The sequence below is a fragment of the Pongo abelii genome, chromosome 2 (assembly GCF_028885655.2).
Source record: "Pongo abelii isolate AG06213 chromosome 2, NHGRI_mPonAbe1-v2.0_pri, whole genome shotgun sequence".
Classification (NCBI taxonomy): domain Eukaryota; kingdom Metazoa; phylum Chordata; class Mammalia; order Primates; family Hominidae; genus Pongo; species Pongo abelii.
In genome coordinates, this window is record NC_085928.1 from 23,028,366 (window position 1) to 23,043,894 (window position 15,529).

General features: G+C 33.6%; 1 protein-coding gene across 17 annotated transcripts in view; it reads left to right on the plus strand.

Annotated features, from left to right (window-relative positions):
* The window catches only part of ZBTB20 (zinc finger and BTB domain containing 20), an 841,831-nt gene that overhangs the window by 49,447 nt on the left and 776,855 nt on the right, over nt 1-15,529 (plus strand). The window contains exon 1 of one of the 17 annotated variants that reach the window (XM_054551486.2): nt 590-631. The exons of the other annotated variants lie outside the window; for them this stretch is intronic. The gene's annotated coding sequence lies outside the window, so the exon portion shown is untranslated. Of the gene's footprint in view, nt 1-589; nt 632-15,529 lie in introns of those variants that run through there. 17 annotated transcript variants of the gene reach the window in all.

Below are 15,529 nucleotides of genomic sequence, written 5' to 3' on the forward strand. Positions count from 1 at the left end.
TAAATCAGAATCTTTCACTCTTTTAAAACAGACCCTTCCGTATGTTTGTCTCTTTGCTTTTCTTGTCTGTTTATGCAATTCCATCTGTCTGTCTATATATCATATTGTCCTTATTTATTGCTAACTCGGTTTTGTTAGTTATTTGCCAATGAGTTTTAGCTGCAGTGCCAGTGTGGGTATTACTAAAGTGAGACTCTTGTTCTTTGTTTTATGTTGAAGTTTAAAGTCCATATTTACAGTTTAAATCCTTGAAGCAGGTTGAATACTTTTTGCCAGCATGTTTATTTAATGCCATTGGACATAAGGTGAGGGGTAGTTGCTGAGGGTGGGTAAGAATCGAGTAATTATTTTTGTCATCACACACATAGAAACATTGCATCTGGGGGATGTATTTTTAAACAAATAAGGTATTCTGTTTTCTAACTTTTATTTTGCAGATGGGCTTTTACATTTATAGGAATATCACTTTGGTTAGTAAGAATGCGAACTTTCTTAACAAGCAGTTTTTATCCTAGGACAGTTTCCTTTTAGTATGTTACTGTTTATGCTTGGGGAGGGTGGAGTGAGGGGCTGGCCATCTTTTTACAAAGTGGAAGCTATGAAGTGTATCAGGCCATCTTGCACAACAACTGTAAGTATTCATTTAACATTTTGGGGAGCATAAATAATACATTTTTTATTTCAAATTCAGTTTTGTGGTGCTTTCTTTTCCTTTATTTCTTTTTTTTCTTTTTTATAGTGGGAAAAGTTACATTTCAAACTAGCAGACATTGTTGAAGAGTTTTCCCAGAATAGTGTTCTTCAAAATTGAAAGGATTATTTTAATAAGGGCCATTTGAAATGGACTTCTTAATGGAATTTTATTTCAGATTTGTCAAAGTAAAACTGCTCTTCATTTGATAAAATTTAAATCACATAGACACGCAAATGTTTCGGCATATACAGAGCAATGTTAGAAAATGGATGCTGATCTGTAGAGATCTTTGATAATAACAGTCATCTTTTTGTAATAAATTATTTATTTAATAGAAGTGGCAGACTTTTTTCCCCCTTAATTCCATTAGGCTTCTCTGACAACACAAAGAAGTCCATAAAGCAATATTCTTAACCCACCTGGGACGCTAGAGCAGATTCCCAAACACATTCTCAAGGTTCAAACCTAGTAAAATGTTTATTAAAAATCCATTATTTCAGGAAGGTGATGAACTTTTGCTGCTAAAAGACTTTTTTACCTCTTCTTTTAAAAAATTAATTCTGAGACTTTCAATTTGCTTGTCTTGCCTGAACAGTTTTTTTTAAACTGGATAGGCTGGCTTTGACCAAGAGTAGTACAAATACTAAGTACGCTCAATCAGGTCCCGTCAGAGATTTTTTTCCCTAAGGTCTAACGGGAACTTTAGGAGAGTATTTTATGTTAATATGGTACACAATAATTTTGTTTTTCAAATACAATTTTATATATACTTTATGCCATTTCTGACGGTGACCCAAAAATTTGTTTCAAAACTAATACTGTATGTCAAAAGTGTGCATGTCTCATGCACCTGTCATTTTCTGTGTTAGCCTTGTGAGGACCATCTAAAATTCTACTGTTTTTATCAATAGAAATCTTTCATCTATGTCTTGATCAGTCATTCTCTTTTTCTGTACACACATATAGTGGTGATATCTGTGCATACATGTGCATATATGATACGAAGTCATACATGTATGGATAAATACATCACAGCTTCTTTTCAGATACAATATTTTTAAAAATTTCACTTTATGTATGTTTATGTTAACCACAAGCAAACAAAAAATGGAGAGAGTTTCAAGAGAAAATGAAAATTTCCTTTAACCTTCTAGCAAGAATAAAAGCAAGTAATAATGTAGTCATTTTTATGTTTGGTTTAATTTTTAGAATGTGTATATGTTTTCTTTTGCATTATAATTCTTAACCTTCAGTAGATCTAAAATATTTTTAGTATGAGAAATAATCTTGGCCTTTTCTGGGAGGGACTGTCACAATCTAAATACAGAAGGACATTATAAAATGTGCATAAATAAACTTAAAACCACTGTACTCTGCTGTATAGGGATTTGGAAAGCTGGAAAGGCTTGCGTCACAGGAGCGCTACAGAATACCAGAAAAATTCATTAATCAGCCTTATTGGTTATAGTGGGCTTTTCCTATCAGCACATGAGATCTGCCTGTTTAGATCCCCAAAGTCTTGGTCAGGTCACAGTGTGTTTCATTTTAATGTTGGAGCAGACAGTTATCTAACACACCCACATGAGGAAGTGCTCTAAGAAGTTACTTCATGCTTTGCCATGCCCTGTAGCTAAAACAATTTGGTACTGAGTGATGTGTGTGTGCTTTTTAACTCCTATCTGATGAAAATCAGCTTTGGCTCTTTGAAAAGGACCAAACACTAGATTTAAAAAAAAAAAAATAGGGCACTTTGGGAGGGCAAGGCGGGCAGATCACGGGGTCGGGAGATCGAGACTATCCTGGCCAACATGGTGAAACCCCATCTCTACTAAAAAAAAAATACAAAAACTACCTGGGCGTGGTGGCACATGCCTGTAGTCTCAGCTACTCGGGAGGCTGAGGTAGGAGAATCCCTTGAACCCGGGAGGTGGAGGTTGTAGTGAGCCGAGATCGTGCCACTGCACTGCAGCCTGGTGACAGAGCGAGACTGCATCTCAAAATAAATAAATAAATAAAATAAAATAAAATGGAATGCCAGACCATATAATTCAAATGCTAAGCATATGCCAGTTTAAACTTTTTCTTCTTTTTTAACTTAAGAGGAGAATCACTATGATTATTTTTAATGTAAAGACTATATAGTGATTTATTGGATTTTACTCATTAGGGTTTCAAAAATTGCAGATACTTTTTATTCTGCACACTTTTATCTCCAGAAGCCTATATTCATCAAAAGGATAGCAGCTGCATACTTTCCCCATGAAATGTTAACAAATAAATGGCATTCCTGTTTATTTATCTATTTTTGAATTTTAATGATTAGTCCTTGTGCTAATTAACAAATTCTCGTATTCATAAAATCTGGCACTACATAAATATCTAATTGTGTGATTATCTACACATGTTCTGGCTTTCTATAAATATAGAAATTATCAGTGGATGTGTTCATGGACTTGCCCAACTCTCAGCAGTGGCCGGTCATGCCGCCACATAGGAAGCCAAATTCAGGCCCTGAGCAAACGTGTTACCCCAACATCTGGCAAGGTATGTTGAAGCAGCAGCACCTGGCTAATATTGCTAACTAGCGATCTTTTCTGGCAAAAGAATAACTGGTGTTGATATTCTTTGAATGCTGCTAGCTCCTGAGTTCTTCAGCCTCAAGGGTGGTCTCTGAAGTCTAAATGTTGAAAATGGACATTAAAGCTGGCTTATCTTGGAGGTCACTTTATAAATATATTTTAGCAAACTACATTTTTGGTGGGAAACATGTTTTACTGTACAACATAAGTAAAATAGTATCCTCATCCCTTACTTTCTTAACCAGTGAAGATCTAAGTTACCATGAGAAGTCACAAAGTACTGAAAAGAACCTCTAAATATTTTCATTTGCACGGCTATGTAACTATTTCAGGGACATTATAGAAATCAGTTATTACCTACATAGAAACAGTTTACCCTCCATCAAGGACAATAAACACTAGCAATCGGACAAGTGTATACCTGCCAGAGTTATCATTAAATTAGAAACCAAATCTTTAAAATAATTTGTTTCATACTGTGTAAGCCATTTTTGTTATTTTATACAATTACTATGAATTATTTATAATGCTAATACAGTCAGCATTTACATTTGATACTTTACACCAAGCTTTCAAGTCATGTATAGGTGTGTAGGTATTTTACAAAACTTGAAACTTGTAATTTTCTTGAAAAACCCATTTCATACATTTCCATTGCTTAAATAAATTCTAGCATTTTGCAAAATCTCCAGGAACTATAGCCAATGTCAAATAAACTAGCAAGATCAACTTTATTCTTTACCAAAAGCCTGAAGGCAGTATACCTATTCTAGATATTCTAGAGAATGCCTGAATTCATGTTTTCCTATTACGTAGATATTATACATTAATCATCGAATAATGTTGATGACAATTATGTTTAATGTATCAAAATATCCTTGAGCTCCCCTAGTTCTAATTCAGCATGGGCAAGCTGATGAGGCTATGGGAAGAAATATGCTATCTATGATTACTATAATGTATGTAGTAACCACTACAGCCGATGTTAGAAACAGCATTCAAGGGCTTATAAGAAAAAGGGCTTTTTTTTTTTTTTTTTTTTTGCCACTGTAGCTGTTCAACTGTAATAATGAATAAGTGGCATGCTATTTCTGTACCAAACTGTGGAAAAATTATGCTTGACTTTGGCTTCATAACCTCTCTTATACTCCAGGATCAAGCCTTTTGGTAATTCTATAGTTCGTTTGAAAGTAATCAGCTTGAGGACATGGAGCTTGCCTTTCTGGAATCTTTTGACACTCAGCTGAAACTCTAGCCTTGGTGTTTTGTAATTCAGTTAACCAGTGCAACCTTTGTAATTGTCTTAACTTGGGGAAAGCTGGCTACTGACTTTCAAGTGAGAATACTGAGACAAGGAACAAGGACTATGAGTTCATTGATTCATCTAGTTTCCAGAGGGAAGAAGAACATATTTTTTATTAATTCTGAATATTCAGTCTTACCTTTGAAACTCTGATAGAAAATGTGGTAATTATAGCATAATATGTTTACCTTCTTGATATTGGAAGTAATTTTGGCACTGAATACTTCTGTGTCTTGAGATATGATGAATTTAATGTTCATATCATGCATTTAAAAGGTCAATCTATTTGAAAGTTTTTATATTACATTACTAATGTAAGGATTTACATTCAACAAATATAAAATTATGGTATTAGGTTGGGGTTTTGGGATATCGAAAAGATGCCCAATTGGTTGTAACTAAAAATGTAGAAATGGCAATAATTATGAATCTTACACATAGTAGTACTATTTTTGTTATTGGGAAAATTCTTAATTTAAACTTTTTAAAATCAAACATTTAAAATTATTTAAATTTTGATTTTCTCTAATTTTTAGAAGGCTTTACATTTTTGTTTTTTACTGAATTAGCTTAGATATTTGCCATTTTTACCTTTTCAAAAATTTTCTGTGAATTACTGTTGTAATTAAATTGTGATTTGTTGTTGCAATTCCTTTTATAGTATGAACTTCTTTCCTGTAAATGGAATGTAATTGAGAGAAAATTAATGTTGTCAGTTTGTTCAGGTAGCAACTTAAAACTTAGTTTAAAAAAAAAAAAAAGCTATTACTAGCAGAAAACTAGAAATGTTCCAGGCTATGTAATTTTTCTAGTTGATATATATGTGTATGTGAAAACTATGTGTCTTCATTTTAAATAAACAAAAATATCTTATTTAGGCACCAAGACATTTAAACAGTGAGAAAATGTTCCTCTCTTTTATTATTTAAATAGACTAGGCAAATACTTTGTAAGGGTGACTTTATAAATTTTTTGTTTTTTTTCTTCTTAAATACTGGACACATTAAAATTCTTCTTGGCCCAATAAATATACTCTGGTTCTGAACATATTTACTAATTTCTCCACTTCTTGGTGACTTGTACCTATTACCTTAGCTTTAGGTAAGGCAAAAATAACTTACTTTTTATATTAGTCCTTACTTTCTCTAGTTCTCCAAATCAACAGTGATCTTTATCCCCTCACCTCATTTCTAGAAGGGAGACGACTAGAGATGATTAAGAAACAAGTAGAGATAAGTTGAGATAATGTAAAGGGATAAAGCTGAGGGTACAGGGGTAAAGCTGAGGGTGGCTGAGGGGTTGGTGCTTTTGAAGCTTCTAAACTTAGAAGTATAATGAAATAAAAAGACTTCTTCCCTAACTCCCGTTAAAAGGCATTTGACTTATCTGTACAGCATTAGTTTTTGCATCTCTCTAAAGCAGATCTATCTAAATTCCCTCTGCACTGCAAGACAGATTCCAGTGGTACCACCAAAGAAGATCATAGAAGAAAAAGTCAAAACATCTCACATTTCTAGAACATCCACTGCCAGGTTTCCTTCATACCTTTTGCCCTTTAATTCTTGGGTTCGGAGTTGTGAGCAGATTTTTATAGTTGGTGGACAGATTTCGTTTGTTTTGATAAGAAGCTTTACCAACAACGCATTCCCAAAACATGCCCCCAAACAGCATCACGTGCTGAATTAAAATAGATGAAGTGATTAGCTGGATAAATGTGTTTCCTTTTTAAAAACAAAATAAAGTCAAATAATTTATATGAAACAAAACAAAAAACAACTTTTCTAACAGTCTGAATGAATTCAGGTTGTTTCACATAATGGCTTTCTGAAACCATTTTTTGTATAGTAATTTTGACCAGCACATCCACCTATTCCCTACCCCACTTGCTTTTTTGCTTTCTAAATGTTGAATGACTGTAATTCCTTAATATAAAAATAATTGTGTTCTTATAACACATTCAAAATATACCTATGGATATGAAGATGTGGTAGGGCCTATACACAATAGTTTCACTCATATCACCTTAGCCTGAAAATATATGAATAAAAAACATTTTTAGAAATTATTTTTCTGGTATGTTGAAAGAAACTTTATGGTGTGGTACAAAAAGCATTTCCTGGGGAATCAGGAGGTATTAATCAATACCAAAAAGGATTTAAAGTGGTTAAACCTGGAGGTCTGGTTTTTGAGTACATCATGATCTCTCTGTCCCTCAGCTTCCTTCCTGTAAAATGAGGGGAAAGCTTTTTAAAATATTTTTTCATTTTAAAGACTGTGTGATTTTAAGTAGCTATATATGTAGATAATCTTGCTTGCATTTTCTATCTAAAAGTCACAAATAAATGGAGAAAAGTTAGGTAATAAGGGAAGAATAACGGACATTTATGTGGCTTGGGAGAGTACAGGCACTTTAATTTTGTGATGATGATTTTTCTTAGCTTAACTACATATCATAATGTATTATTGAGTCTGTTTAATGATTGAACAAATGCCATAAAGCAAAAATTGTCATTTGTCAGACAAACTGACTTAATTGCCTATGGGTGATTTGGTAAAAGGGCTGTTTTTAATGAAATGAAGTGCAACATGGTTACTATGGCTCCAGTCCTCTCCACTGGCCACTAGATGGAGAGGCGATCCGTGTCCACTGCCTTGCCAATAGCAAGCAGTTCACTTCTGACTTCCTAATGGCAAAGCTGCACTCTATGTCTTTGGACATTTCTATGAATACACACATGACATTTTGGAGAAGTCATCAGAGAATATGTCCTATTTCTATATAGGCGTGATATGATATTCATGAAATGCAAAATACTCCTCTTTAGGCCAGTGTTAATGTTGGTAGACCCAGTCGGCCAGTATTACAACTGTGGTGTTAGTTGTCACAATAGGGTCTATTCTGCCTCTTACAAATTTGTCCATTTAGAAAGGACCCTGAAATGAATGTCAGCACGACAGTGCCACCTTGTGTCTCTGTTGCTGTGCAAGTAACTGATGCATGAGTTAGTGAAAAAAACAAACAACAACAAAAAAACAGGACATTTGCAAAAAATTGGCAAATTGTTTCAGGCCCTGATTTCGTAGTAGCCGTACCAAAATTCCATAATATGTTTTAGTCTTTGAAATTTCTTATTACCCAAGAAAAAGTTAGGATGTGTGCACTTTACTACTTTTCTCCTACCAGGGTATATAAAAAATTCTTTAACAATTCTAGGCATAAACAGGGATGTATTTAGTGTAGAATTGGAAATGGAGAAGACAGGGATTGTCAGAGATACTCACTTAAGCTCAGTCATTTCAGGCATTGAGGTGCTCCTTCTTTCACATTCCCACAGCAACTTTTATATGCATAACTTGGCAATATCACCTCTCACATTGTATTGCCATTGTTTGTAAGCACATCTTCCAACTAAACCTTGAGCTTCTTGAGCTTCTTATTCATCTTCCAGAACCTTCTATTGGCATTCAGCACAGAGCTATACAAATATTTGAGGTCTAAACAAATGATTATGTCTAGCTGGTTTATAACATTCTCGTGTATATATATAGAGAGAGAGGTATTATATATATGTGTGTTATATATATATATATATATATAAAAAAAATACACATTTCTTTGTTGTAGATAAGTTTGGAGCCTTTTTACTTTGGAAAAACAGCTTCTGATACCACTTCCTGCCTAAACATCCCTTTATAAATTACCTTCTTCCTTTTATATTAAAATGACCATTTTCTCTTTTTGATTATGAAAACAAGGCATTGCCTATTCACAATTGTAATTGACTTTGATGTAAAGATAATTTTTAATTCTAGCTTTACAACAAATTTGCTATTATTTGGGGTAACATACTTAAGTTTTTTTAGGTCTACTTCCTACGTATCAAATGAGTGGACTGGACTAGTTGATTTGACAGGATTTTTGTAGGGATTGGGCAAATGTTAGTATTATTCTAGCTGTATATTTAGTTGTACTTTTTAAAGTATCATCATAGTTGAAAATGAAATTGCTAGCCTTTGAAAGTGCTATTTGATATTTCATGTTTTAGAAGAGGAAACTGAGGCAAAGGGGCTTATAGGGGAATGAATTGCAAATAGGCAGGGTAAATAGTATTATAATGGATGAATATTCCATTTTTTATTTGTTTTTCACTTTTTTGTTCATTTGTTTTTGGTTAATTGAGCTCCACTCTCCTTCTATTCTTTAACCATATAATAAATAAAGTACAATGAACTTATATAGTAAGATGAACCCACAGGTTGGTAGAGGACTATGGCCTACTTGTAGTTCAGAGACTCTCATGCTATTTTGAGTTTGATTCATAGCACTTAAAAATGATTCCTAAGTTTTAAATTTCACACAGTTTTGCATGAAATTTACATCTAGAGGTTTCAGTCTACATATCACCATAAATACCAGCAAACTTATGACTGGGCAAGTTGCACAAACTTTTTAAGAGTTTTCTTATTGGCAGAAATGTGATAATATATATTACCTTTCCTATCTACCTCACAAGGTTATTGTAAGGATTAATTAAGTTAATATATATGAAGTTTCTTTATAAATAGTAAAGTAGTATACAAATATTATTTATTGGCATTACTGCTCTAATTAAAGAAGGAATGGATAATAAAAAACTAAGTCAAAGCAAAACACACAAATTTAAGAAACACTGAAACGCATGGTGTTTCCTAGGTGATATACTTTTCTGTGCTGGTAGACCCTCTGTAGATGACTTAAAATGTTATCTCTATTTCCTGTTTTGATTTTGACACCTATAATAATAATGATAATACTTACCCTAAAACTAATATTTTCTTTAGACAAAATTTTTACCCATCATTCATAAATTTTGACAGTAATGTTTATTTAAAAATAGAGGGAAAAAAGTTTAAATAACCAAATATGAAAAAAATTCTTTTCAATATTATCTTACTATATTCTAGTCCAGTGGTTCTCAAACTTTAGTTTACATAAGATATTCTTCGGATTTTTGTTAAAATTCAAATTTCTGAGCTCCATTATTAATGGGTATGGAATGGGAACTCAGGCATCCTGAGTTGTAGCTGGCCCACATACTTCAGAAAACTCAACTTTAGTTGATTATTATATGTCGTAATCAGCCAAGGGCTTTTAAAATACACAGATTCCTAGGTTCTACTCCCACATATCTAAAATTGGAGTCTCTAGACTGGTATTTGGGCAACTATGTTTTGCAAAAACTACACCAAAGATCCTAGTAATATTGCAAGGTTTGAGAATCATTACTCTTGTTTCTAGGGTATATTGTTAAAATATATTTACTGCCACACCTGAATTTATCCTCATCTCTCACATTATTCCTTAACTAAACATAATCTTACTTTATGTAGGAGGCCAGAGTTGATACTGCTATATAAGAAAAATTTAGGCTTGAAAACCGATTAGAACTCTTGTCCTATAATGCCAAAATTAAGGAAGCGAGATATTACTAAGCACCTTTCACACAAACTGTTTAATTTAATCTTTGCATACAACAACTTTGTTGCATACACTGGTTTTCTGCCTATGTTTTAGATGAAAAAACTGAAGCTTACAGAAAAAATTGCCAAATTCACACAGCTGCTAAGAGTCAAAGCCAAGATTTAGTCTCTGTTCTTTCTATTACATCCTATTATATTTTTTCCTCATTCAGTAAATCTTTACCAGGTTCCCATTGTGTTAAATGATAATGTCTAACTTTTGGCACCACATTAGCCCCTGACATGCTATCATAATTGTTGCTTAGACCATGTCAATTGAGTTTTGAAAAAATTTTTCTATTGAAAAATGGTTTTTAGCTGGATGTAGAATTCGTGGGTTCTCAATGGTCAGAAGGGGTCTAAATTGTAGTGATAATTATAGTTAATGAATTGTTAAGGAACTTTGCCTATGGGATCTCTTTTAACCACCATGCCTTTGCTATGAAGTATTTCTTAACCCTATTTAAAGATGAGGAAAGAAAGATTTAGAATGGTTAAGTGGTTTACCGAAGATTGCAGATCTAGTAAGTGGCAGAACTGGGATTGAATTCTGGTTCACTCTAATTTTCACAGCAAAGTTAACCAGTAGCATATACAATTTCTGACTCTGCTTTGCAGTTACTCTTCAGAATGAGGCTGTTCCTCCATTTGTTGAGCCACTAAATGCTAATTAAACTTTGTGGGATTTAAGTTTGTTTCCTTTGTAGGGAACAAACCAGTTTGCCACACTTAATCAGTACAGTAATTTCTTAAATCTTGTAAAGTTTGGAATTAATAATGCATAATCCTCTAGGGAAATCAGTTGAAGTGAATAATATTTTGTTTATATTTATGTTTGAGAGTTAAAACTCTTGGATGGGATGGATTACTTGAAGGAAAATTCCAATTTTACCTATTATGACATGCTGTGAAACAACAATTTCATGGCATATCCATTGTTATTGGTCTTAAAATATTTGGTTTGCATTTAAATTTCAATGAAAGTGTTAATAGCATCAATGCCTCAGTGCTTCATAAAATCTAAAAACTGACTCTTGAGCATTCCTGATGTTCTTGTCTGAAAAAAACAATGCCTCATAGTATAAACTGACAGCATGTGTCTGCAAACTTGTACAATTTCTCACTTATCCTGTATGGATAGCTAAAAATGTAATTTTTATATTTTTTTAATATTTAATAATATGCAAATTATTGATATGCAATAAAATGCAGTAAGGGCAGTCACAATTTAAAAGAGCTCTGAAATTGTCCTTTAGGTGTGAAAATAATCATGATTTTATAAATTTAGATATGTGTACACTTTTGGGATATTCTTAACACCTCTCTATGTATTAAAAGGTTCATTTTTTAAAAAAGAAGACCCACAAAATCACTAACTGGGGATATGGTCTTGTCTTTAGCAGACTTTCAAGTTTATTGGAAATTTGGGGTTATATTTCAATTTTCTTCCCTAAGAGTGGTCTTTTCTCAAATGGCATTCTTTTAGAATACTGTCAGAGAAGAGAGAAGAATGAAAACCCAAAGTGCAGAACTTTACCTATACTCCTTTTTCAGATGTAGAAATTAAAACATGATTTTGTAGAAAGTCCCATTTAGCAGCAGAGCATGAATTGGAAAATTTGGTCAGTGATTAATTTAGGCTCCACAGGAAAAATCCTGTAGGGCATTTTTTGAATATCCTAAATTTATTTTGATTTGAGACCAGCTTACAGGGCATGTCTATCTTAAAACAGTTCTCCATTTTCCTGAGAAAAATTCCAGTGGAGCTAGTTGTGGGAGGTAGTATCCCAACAATGAACCTTTTGGGGCCAAATAAGCACTTTAACACAACTTACTCCATCCCTTTCCTTAAACCAAAGTCTGTCTTGCCCACTGGGCATGTTTAACTTTGACTGCTAATTTTACTTCCCTGCAGAGGCAAAGGAGACAGGAAAAAGGAGGGAAAATAACTGATGGCATGTGGGTGAGGTTTTGGCCAGGAAATAATTTTTAAAAGATCCTAGCCAGTAGAGGGATGCAGGAAGCAGTTGGTGCCTGAAACTATATTACCCTTGCATCACAGATTAAGAAGTAGGAGCCAGTTGAAGTTAAATAACTTGCCTACAGTTACACAGCAGTTTTCAGTGTTGGAGTTGGTACTGGGAACTAGGTTATTCATTGCTCCAGTGAGGAAATTGGACAATCCAGCTTTTTTGCTGATAAAGATGCTCTCCTAATATCCCTACTCACGTTTTCTTTCCTTCTCTTCTTTGGCTACTGTCTTTTAACATCTAAAAAGTATTCTGCTGATAATCTCAGGTGTAGAGGCTAGTTATTAAATATACTTAGACTTTTAAAACCATTTAGAATTAGCTGAGCTGTAAGGACAGTGTCCATCATGTTAAGCCTTTTTTCTCTATTTTATTTGGATCGTGTAAGTAATGAAGATATAACTGGAAAAAGGAAATGTCATTGAATAAATAGTTCTGAGCTCATGGCAGAGCTCTAAACGTGAAAAATGTAATGGACACCTATTTAAAGGCAGGCCGTTTTTATTTTTACCTCCTAATTACAGTTAATCTGAGGTATTTGAAATGAACATAAGCTAAACTTTGATACCTTTTCCTCCTAAATTGATATCATTAGATGGATTTAGGTTGGAAAGGAGGTCCATGGTAGAATCACGAGTCAGAATTTTAGATTTCCATAAAGTTTATAACTGTCCCAGTTAGCCTCTGTGCTTGAACCCCAGGGGAAAGTTGCTATTTGGCCCTAGTATCACCCTGTCCAAGTTGTGAATATGTTTTGGATCAACTTCTCACTGATATGATAAATATTTGACTTAAAAATTACGAAAACTTTTTAATGTGGTATCTGTTGAATATTACCATTTACTCCTTAGTGTCCTTAGTAAGGTTCTAGATACCAAACAAGTTCTACTAGAATGTGAGTTTTACTTGGTTACCAGCAGCTAACTAACTGAATATGCAACAGAACTTAGAGGTGATGCCATCACATCGGACGTAGTACAAACACAGACTAGTGCACTACAGATCCTCTAAATTTTGATTTGGAAATATATGAATTATTCAGAGATCCAAAACCCCAGAGAAAATCAGGTAGAGGACCTTCATATAGACACACCCATAGCCTGTATTCCATTCTAAGAATTGCAGTTTGAACCAATAGAAGCCAGAAGCAGCTACACACATTTGATTTACAACTGTGTCCTGTCTACTTGCGAATAGCAGCTAGTTTCCTTTTAGGGTTGGCTGACAAGGCTGTTTTTTTAAAATATATTATTAAGAGTCAATAGCAGCAGCACATGCAGGCTAATTGTTAGAATATAAAGCTTTGTTGGAGGTGGAACATTGGGTTCTAGTAATACTCTTAAATTCACACCAATTGACACAAAATAAATACGGTTCTCTAAGAAATATAGAAGGCTTAAACTAGAAATGACTGAAAAATACCACTTTCACAAGCATTTAGCTATTTCCACCTCCAAAAAAGTAGTTTTTACTTTATCTATATCTTCATAAGCCTTTAAGGTGAAAGATGAATGACAGCAACAAAATGACAGTGACCTAAAAGCATAAAATTGTAGTTAGTTTAGGTAATCCTGGGGACAAATATAATCCAGGGTATTTATTAGTGAGATAAAAGGGGAAAGAAATTCTGTGCTTTCATCATACTGCAAATAAAATGCTTAATTAAAATGCCCTACCAAAGTAAACAACTTATTTCTAAGAAATTACTGCTGAAGAAATTAAGACTAAAAAAAGAGAAAGAAATACAACGCCCGTTTTTGTAAATTTTTCTTATATTTAGGTGCTTTTAAAAATTGTTTTTATGAACTCCTAAATTTGAGTGCAAGGGAGATGGGATTACATTAATTGCCATTTAAATACTCAGCTTCATGTTTGTAGGCATCTTTCTGAACCAGAACAAAAAGACCATAAAAAAATTTCTAGTGTGGAAATCATATTTCATGTGGTGAAATAAAAACTCAAGAAATTTCCTGATATGATAAGCTGAGAGTGATTACCAAAGAAACAAAAGTTTCTTATCACTCGGCCTGAGGCAAATGTGGCATATTAAGCTTAAAATGAATTCTCTTTTCCTGAATGCACACAACTCTTATTAATGTCTTAGAAATTATGCCCAAATAAGATTTTCTGGATACATTTGAAAAAGCATCCACTGGGGCGTAAGGACTATTTTATGTCTATGGACATTTTAGTGTTTAGCCACAACTTAGTTTTTGCTCTTTTACCTCTTTCTTAGGTTTAACTTTAGATGAAATGACTTGTTTTTATCTTAAAAGAGGCCTTTCCTTTAGTGAGAATTAGGTTCCCTGGTGGCCTGAAAGAGTTAATGCAGTTTCCAAGAGTGTCCAACTTACTTCCAGGGAGTAGTGTGTGCATGTGAGAGAGTCTGGCTCCAGGATATTTGTTCACATCCCAAAACCAATTTGGCACAACTTAAAATGTCTGCTGGGCAGAGGATTCAGTGTTGTTAGGCCACGCAATTAGTGCTTTATTTCATGAGCACCAAATTCACCCAGTAGTGTTTTGATTTAAGGAAGAGCTTGAAATTCACAATAACGGGTTTCATTTATCAGAGCCATATGGGACTCAACATCTTTGGATATATTTGTAAGGCTTTCACAAAGAAGACTTTTGAGACATCTCAGATTTCACCGATTGGAGGGCAATCTGGATGAATATCTTTTTTTGGAAAAAATGAACTATCGTTTTCACATGTAGTCTCCAATTTCAGTATTCCTTGAGAAGCTCAAAACAACAACAACAACAACAACAACAAAACAAAACAGGAAAGCGTTAAGTAAGTCTCAGCTTATTAGCTTTTACTGGAAAATAAAGACCATGATTCTTAGATCTGGTTCAAAATGCCAAGTGAATCTTTGATGTTGAAATTTGGCCACCTAATCTTTGCAGTTTGTGATGGGGCATTTATGAAAGAGAAGGTGGGTTCTAAGTCTCGACATATTTGTGCACTTTTTGCTAGTTCTATCTTGGTCATGTGTCAGTGGATTGTTGGGACGCTTTCTGCAGCATAGCTAACTGATTAACATGATGATACTTTTTATATTTACTTAAGATTATTTCTTTGTTCACTCCTGATTTTCCATAATTTTCTGATCATTAGGGATCTATCTTAATGCAATGTATTCTTGAAAATGTTAATATAAATTGAACTTTTTTAAAAAAAATCTCATATTTTTCCACTGATCTGTTAATTTAGATATTTAAAAAAACAGATTGACCTTCATTTAGCAATTGTTGTTAATACTTTAATTTTTGGTTCACAGATTTTCTTTAGTGGGCTATAAATGGCCTATAAACAAATATTTCAGTGTTTACTAATTAAAAATCAGTATTTTTTTTAAGCATAGAGTGCTATTGTGTTACGAGACAGGCAACCACTAATTCTGTTAGGTTTTCAACTTTT